Raw genomic sequence first — 7,169 nt, forward strand, 5'->3', positions numbered from 1 at the left:
AAACCAGCAAAACAGCATTTGGAGGTATGAGAAAATCCATGGCACAGACAGTAATAGCCATTCACTGAGAACAACAGAAGAGCAGTACACAAAAGAACTGTAGACTATACCCAAGGAGAATCTCCATGATACAACAATAATTGTACCACCAGAGATATCCAAGCAAAAATGCCATGCCAATATTCAAGGCAAGTGTGTCACACTCCCCTACCCAACCCAGCACTCACCAAGATCTACAGAGCCAGAGACAGGGCTGTTAAAAATTCAGAGAACACAAAACTACACTGATTAGTGGGTCCCAGAAGTTTTCACTGCCAATGATAAAAGCTGGAGCAAAATCTACGAAGCAAACGGCCCCCATAAACAGACAGGACTTGCAATCCTAATATAAGATAAAATAGACTTCAATTTAAAATTCGTGAGAAGAGTTAAAGAAGGTCACTACATACTAATTAAGGGAACTCACCTAAAGGAGGATATTACAATTCTAAATATCTATCCGCCAAACAATGGAGCACCCAAATTTACCCAAGAAACACTACTTTCCCTCAAATCCCACATAGATCCAAAGACACTAATTGTTGGGGATTTTAACACACCACTTTCCCCACTGGATAGATCAACTCGGCAAAAACTCAACAGAGAAACTGCAGATCTAAACAGCTGCATAGATCAACTAGATTTAACAGACAACTACCAAACATTTCACCCAGCAGCATCAGAATACACGTTTTTTTCTCAGCAGCACATGGAATATTTTCTAAAATAGACCACATTTTAGGCCACAAAGCAAACTTGTCTAAATTCAGAAACATTGAAGTTATACCTTGCATTCTCTCTGACCACAAGGGAATAAAATTAGAACTCAACACCAAAAGCCACCAAAGAAAGTCCAGTAACACATGGAGGTTGAAAAACACTCTGCTGAATCAGGAGTGGATCATGGAAGAGATTAGAAAGGAAATTCAAATATTCATGCTATTCAACAAAAATGAGCACACAAATTACTAGCACCTCTAGGATACAGCAAAGGTAGTACCCAGAGGCAACTTTATACCTCTGAGTTCCTACATCAACATATTGGAGAGATCTGAAACCAACAATTTAATGACACATCTAAACCTCCTTGAAAAAGAGCAGCAAGATAAACCCCAATCCAGTAGACAGAAAGCAATAATTAAAATTAAATCAGAATTAAATGAATTAGAATCCAAAAAATCTATAGAAAGAATCAACAAAACAAAGAGTTGGTTCTTTGAAAAAATAAACAAAATTGACAGACCCTTAGCAAATCTTATCAGAAAAAGAAGAGTACATACCCAAATAAATAAACTGAGAGATGACAATGGAAACATCACCACAGGAACAACCAAAATTCAGAACATTATAATGGAATACTTCTCAAACCTTTATGCTAATAAGTTTGAGAACTGGGCAGAAATGGACGTTTTCCTAGCAAATATTGACATGTCGAAACTAAACCAAGATCAGTTAAACCATCTTAACAGTTCTATATCAAGCATTGATATAGAAACAGGAATAAGAGACCTCTCAGCTAAGAAAAGTCCAGGACCAGATGGATTTAAAGCGGAATTATACAAGGCCTTCCAGGCAGAGCTCACACCAATCCTCCTCCAAATCTTCAATGAAATTGAAAGAGAACGTTCACTACCAAACACATTCTAAAAACCATCATAACCCTCATCCCAAAACCAGTCAGAGACTCATAAAAGAAAGAGAACTATAAACCCATTTATTTGATGAATATTGATGCAAAACTTCTCAAAAAATTTTGGCCAATCCAAGTCAACAATTCATCCAAAAAAATCACACACCACGATCAAACAGGATTCATTTCAGGGATGTATAGCTGGTTCAATATATGCAAATCAATTAATATTATTCATCACATCAACCGGAGCAAGGACAAGAACAACATGGTTATCTCAATAGATGCAGAAAAAGCATTCTACAAGATCCAACACCCCTTTATGATGAAGGATTTCGAAAAATAAAGAATCCATGGAACATTCCTCAATACAATAAAGGCTGTATATGACAAACCTACAGCCAGCATTATACTTAATGGTGATAAATTAAACCATTACCTCTTAACTCAGGAACAAGACAAGGCTGTCCACTCTCCACAGCTCTTCAATCTAGTATTAGAATGCCTAGCAACAGCAAAAAGAAAAGATGCAAACCTAAAGTGGGTCCAAATAGGGAAAGAAGAAATGAAACTCTACCTCTTTGAAGATGACATGATCTTGTATTTAAAAAATCCCATGGAATCTGTTCCCAAATTACTCAATCTGATTCAAAACTTTGGCAAAGTAGCAGGGTATAAAATTAAACCCTCAAAATCAATGGCTTTTCTGTATGTCAACAATGAGAAAAGTGGGGCTGAAATTAGGAAAGCAACTCCATTTGTAATAGCCTCACAAAAATTAAAATACTTAGGAATTATCTTAACCAAAGAAGTGAAGGAACTCTATGATGAAAACTTTAAAAAGTTGAAAAAGGAAATCAAAATAGAACTTAGAAAATGGCAAAAATTCCCATGATCCTAAATTGGAAAGATTAACATCGTGAAAATGGCAATACTTCCCAAGGCTATCTACAAATTCAATGTGATACCTATCAAAATTACAACCTCGTTTCTTCAAGGAAATAGAAGAGACAATCCAAAAATTCATATGGAACAATATAAGACCCTGAATAGCTAAAACGCTCCTCAACGGAACGAAAACTGCTGGAGGAATATATCAATACCAAATTTCAAACTCTACTACAAAGCCATAGTAATAAAAACAGCTTGGCACTGGCACGAGAACAGACCTCAGGACCAATGGAATAGAATTGAAACCCCAGAAATGAATCTACAGACTTATAGCCATCTAATCTTCGATAAGGGAGCTCAAAAAATAGAATGGAAGAAAGACAGCCTCTTCAGTAAATGGGGCTGGCAAAATTGGTTAACTACTTTTAGAAAAGTAAAGCTAGACCCTTATCTATCACCTTGCAACAGAATCAACTCCAAATGGATCAAAGACCTTGGAGTCAAAGCAGACACTCTGAAAACATTACAGGTTGGAATAGGAGAAACCCTAGGTCTCCTTGTCACAGGCCGAAATTTTCTTAAAAGAGACCCGGAAACACAAAAAAGCAAAGAAAGGTTGGACAAATGTGATTGCATGAAGTTGCAGAGCTTCTGCATGGTAAAGGACATAGCTAGCAAGATCAATAGAAAGCCTACGGATTGGGAGAAGATCTTCACTAGCCATACAACAGACAAGGGTCTGATATCTAAAATATACCTGGAACTCAAAAAATTAAATCCCCAACAACAAATCCTCAAAGAAACAACTGCCCAATGAACAAGTAGGTGAACGACTTAAAGAGAAACTTCTCTGAAGAAGAAAGAAGGATGGCCAATAGACACATGAGGAAATATTCAACATCCATAGCCATAAAAGAAATGCAAATCAAAACAACATTAACATAGCACCTCACCCCAGTTAGAATAGCTTTAATCAAGAACTCTAATAACTACACATGCTGGAGGGGATGTGGACAGAAGGGAACCTTATTCTTTGTTGGTTGGAGTGTAAACTTGTTCAACCACTTTGGAAAGCAATATGGAGGTTCCTCAAAAGACTCCACATAGAACTCCCCTATGACCCAGCAGTCCCACTTTTGGGAATTTACCCACATTTTTACAAACAAGACCACACTAAAGCTACCAGCACAACTATGTTTACTGCAGCATTATTTACCATAGCTAAGATCTGGAACCAACCCAGATGCCCCTCAGTACATGAATGGATCAAGAAAATTTGGTATACATACACAATGGAATTCTATACCTCCATCAGAAAGAATGACAGTACCCAATTTTTTAGGAAATGGAAAGACGTGGAAAAAATTATATTAAGTGAAGTAAGCCAGACCCAAAGAAATACAAGTCCCATGGTTTCAGATATTTGCAATATCTAGTACATGTATGAGTCAAGCAGAAAAGATCAGATAAGGTAAAGTTAGGAAAATGAACCCTAAGATATGTATTTAAATGTTTTTTTTTCTTTCATGCATTTGTTTCTAACGCATTTATAAGATGATTTCTTTGTTGCTTTGTATGTCCCTCCCCCACAGTATAACCCCTGCTTTCACTCTATTTGATGTCGGTATAATTTGTGGAGGGGAAGGGGAAAAATAAGTCGTTTAAATCAGGACACAGGTGGACCCATTGCAGCAATGAGAAGTACAAGTTGTCATGTCGAAAACGAACTTTACAACTCTGGTGGAGGGGGGGAGGATAGGGTGGGAAGGAAGGGGGAGGCTGCGAAGGGATGTGAAGGGTAAACAAAGGAGGAGGCTACTATGCTTGATAGGAAATGTACTCATTATCTTGCCCATGTAATTGTAACCCCTCTGTACAGTATGTTCAAAAGAAAAAAAAAAAAGAAAAAAAGAACAAAAGAAAATAATTTAAAAAAAGAAACACACACACACACACACACACACACACACACACACACACACATATAACCCCAAAATAAAAATTATAAAAGTAAGAAAAAAAAAGTTAATAGAAAACAAAAATTTTTAAGTTTAAAATCTTAAAAAAGGTTTAGAAAAAAAATTATAAAAGGTACAAAAAAAGTGATCTTTGATTTTTTGGGGGGATGGGACGTTCATGTATCTCCCTTGTGTCCATACCCAATCTCTTCTTGGATTATCTGGTCTGCTTGTCGTGTTTGATTTTCTTGTGGTTTGGATAGTTTCTTTAGTAAATTTGTTTGAGCAGGCAGAAAAAATGCTTTGCTTTACCAAGGATTTTGTGATTCTCCTCCCAGGCTAGTTCAATGGGACAGAGATCTACTTTGAGTTTCACAAAAGAGGGAGATGGCTGTTTCCTCTAGTTTGGAGATGCTGTGATGAGGCTAGGTTCTGGGTAAAGTTGAGGCCTTTCAGCAAACAGCAGCTTTTCCCTGGGGAATTAGCTTCTGAGACAATCACAGAATCCAGCCTGGAGCCATTCTCAGGGTTTTTGTTTACTGAATTTCAATTGATTGTCAAGGCTGCTGTAGGGAGGGGCAGCCTCTGGCTCTGTTTACCCAGTTAAGAAATTCACTCCTGGGGCTGGATCTCCAAGCTGGGTGACTTTTCCCAGGGAGGAGCTGAGCCTGGCAGGTCAGGTTAGGTTCCTATGACCTGCTAAATGACTCTTGTTTTCTTCCAAGGCCTGAGTGGGAGCTAGCTTCACAGCCAGGCTTTTTCAGTATCCAAGATGGCGATCTCCGTTAATTGTGTGGGGGGGAGGTTTGCCCTTCCCTCCTCTGCTCCCTGAGAAAGAGTGAAGATGTCAGGCTTCTACTCACGCCAGAATCTTAGTTCCTTGCTCATCTCAGGTCTGTGATCTTCAGAATGAAGATGTGCCCCTAGTCAGTTCTTGCTGGTGTTGAGTAGAAACTGCTCGTTTGCCATGTCTGGCGCTTAAGTCCCGGACTTTCTTTGATGCAGGTATGGCGGCTAATGGCTGCCACCACTGCCGCCACATCCGTGGCCACTGGCAAGTGCTCATATCTATATACTTGCCTGTATTTTCCCTCTCTGGCCTAACTCTCTGTCCTGTGATGGCACACTTGGTGTGATTCTCTGGCTTAGGACTGTTTATTGGAACACTAACATTGCTTTCTATGCAAGAGCTTGTTTAGCCTCTAGCTTCTTCTCTGCCATCTTCCCAGAATTCATCAAAAAATAACATTTAAAGGCAAGTCCATGCAGGAAAATACATGGGACATTTTTTCTGTGTGTGCCAGTCACGGGGGTTGAATTTGTTCTACTTTATTCAAGGCTGTTCTATTACTCTCAGCTAATCGGTGGGATGACTACCAGCTAATTAGAGGTAAAGAGTCTCATGGAATTCTCTGTGCAGGCTGACTTCAAACTGATAATCAGAATTCAGCTTCTTGAGACATTCTGTGCTTTGCATGAGTCACTTATCTCCAATGAACCACCAAGAAGAAGAAAAACAAAAAAACAAAAAACGCCTGGGGTTGAGATGTGGCTCCAATGGCAGAAATGAGACAATGATTTCTGGGACAGTACCCACACCTTGAGATCAAGCTCCAGGACCAGCACACACAAGAATAAAATGAATAAATGAAAAGAAAGTTGGAAGAAGAAAAGGGAGAGCTGATTTCAGAGGTTCAAATGAGCAAAATTGAGTTAGCTTACGCTTGTTACTGGACTTACTCAAGGGTTTCACATCTGAGGATCAGTACTCAAGGCCAGCTAATGCAGGGGAGTCCATGAACTCTACTCTAATTAGGCAATTACAATTATTTTTTAAAAGCTCCGAATTTTGCTGTGGCTCACATATTAGAGGGCTAGTATTAAAAATGTACTTGGAGGGGACTGGGAAGTGACTCAGTGGGAGAGTGCTTGCCTTGCATGCATGAGGCCCTGGGTTCAATTCCTCACCAACACATAAGCAGGAAAAACCAGAAGTGGCAGAGTAGCACAAGTGGTATGGCTCTAACCTCAAGCTGAAGAGCTGAGGGACAGCGCTCAGGCCCAGAGTTCAGGCTCCATGACAAGCAAAAAAAAAAATGAACTGGGACAATACCTAGGCTCTGATTTATAGCTCCAAGCCCAGCATACATATGGAAATAAAAATTAGAAATTACAAAATGTATAAGAAAAACCAATTAAATTTTTAAAATGAGTCAGTCATGAGTTTTTGGTTTTGTGTATAATCCTCTTTTTTTGATCCATTGTAAGGCTTGAACTCTGGGCCTGAGCGCTGTCCCTCAGCTCTTCAGTTCAAGGCTAGTGCTCTACCACTTGAGCTACAGTGCCACTTCCTTTTGTGTGTAATCCTAAATACTAAGATAGATTAAATCTGAGGGCTATGGTCTCTAATCTTCAAATCACCAGCTAAACAAATGAACTAGAAAAGAGTAGTGCATCTGTGATGGAGTTGTAAAGCACCAGGCTTGAGTGAGAAAGCTATGAAACAGTGCCCTTGCTCAGAGATCCAGCCTCAGGATCACAAAAATATAAATAAGAAGAGAACCTGGGGTTGGTGACTCATGCCTATAATTCTCCAGGAGGCAGAAATATTGGTATCCAGTGTAAAGGCCAATTCTAGCAAGAAAGTCCAG

This window comes from Dipodomys merriami, unplaced genomic scaffold (assembly GCF_024711535.1).
Source record: "Dipodomys merriami isolate MVZ:Mamm:240054 unplaced genomic scaffold, mDipMer1.0.p SCAF_135, whole genome shotgun sequence".
NCBI classification, from domain to species: Eukaryota; Metazoa; Chordata; class Mammalia; order Rodentia; family Heteromyidae; genus Dipodomys; species Dipodomys merriami.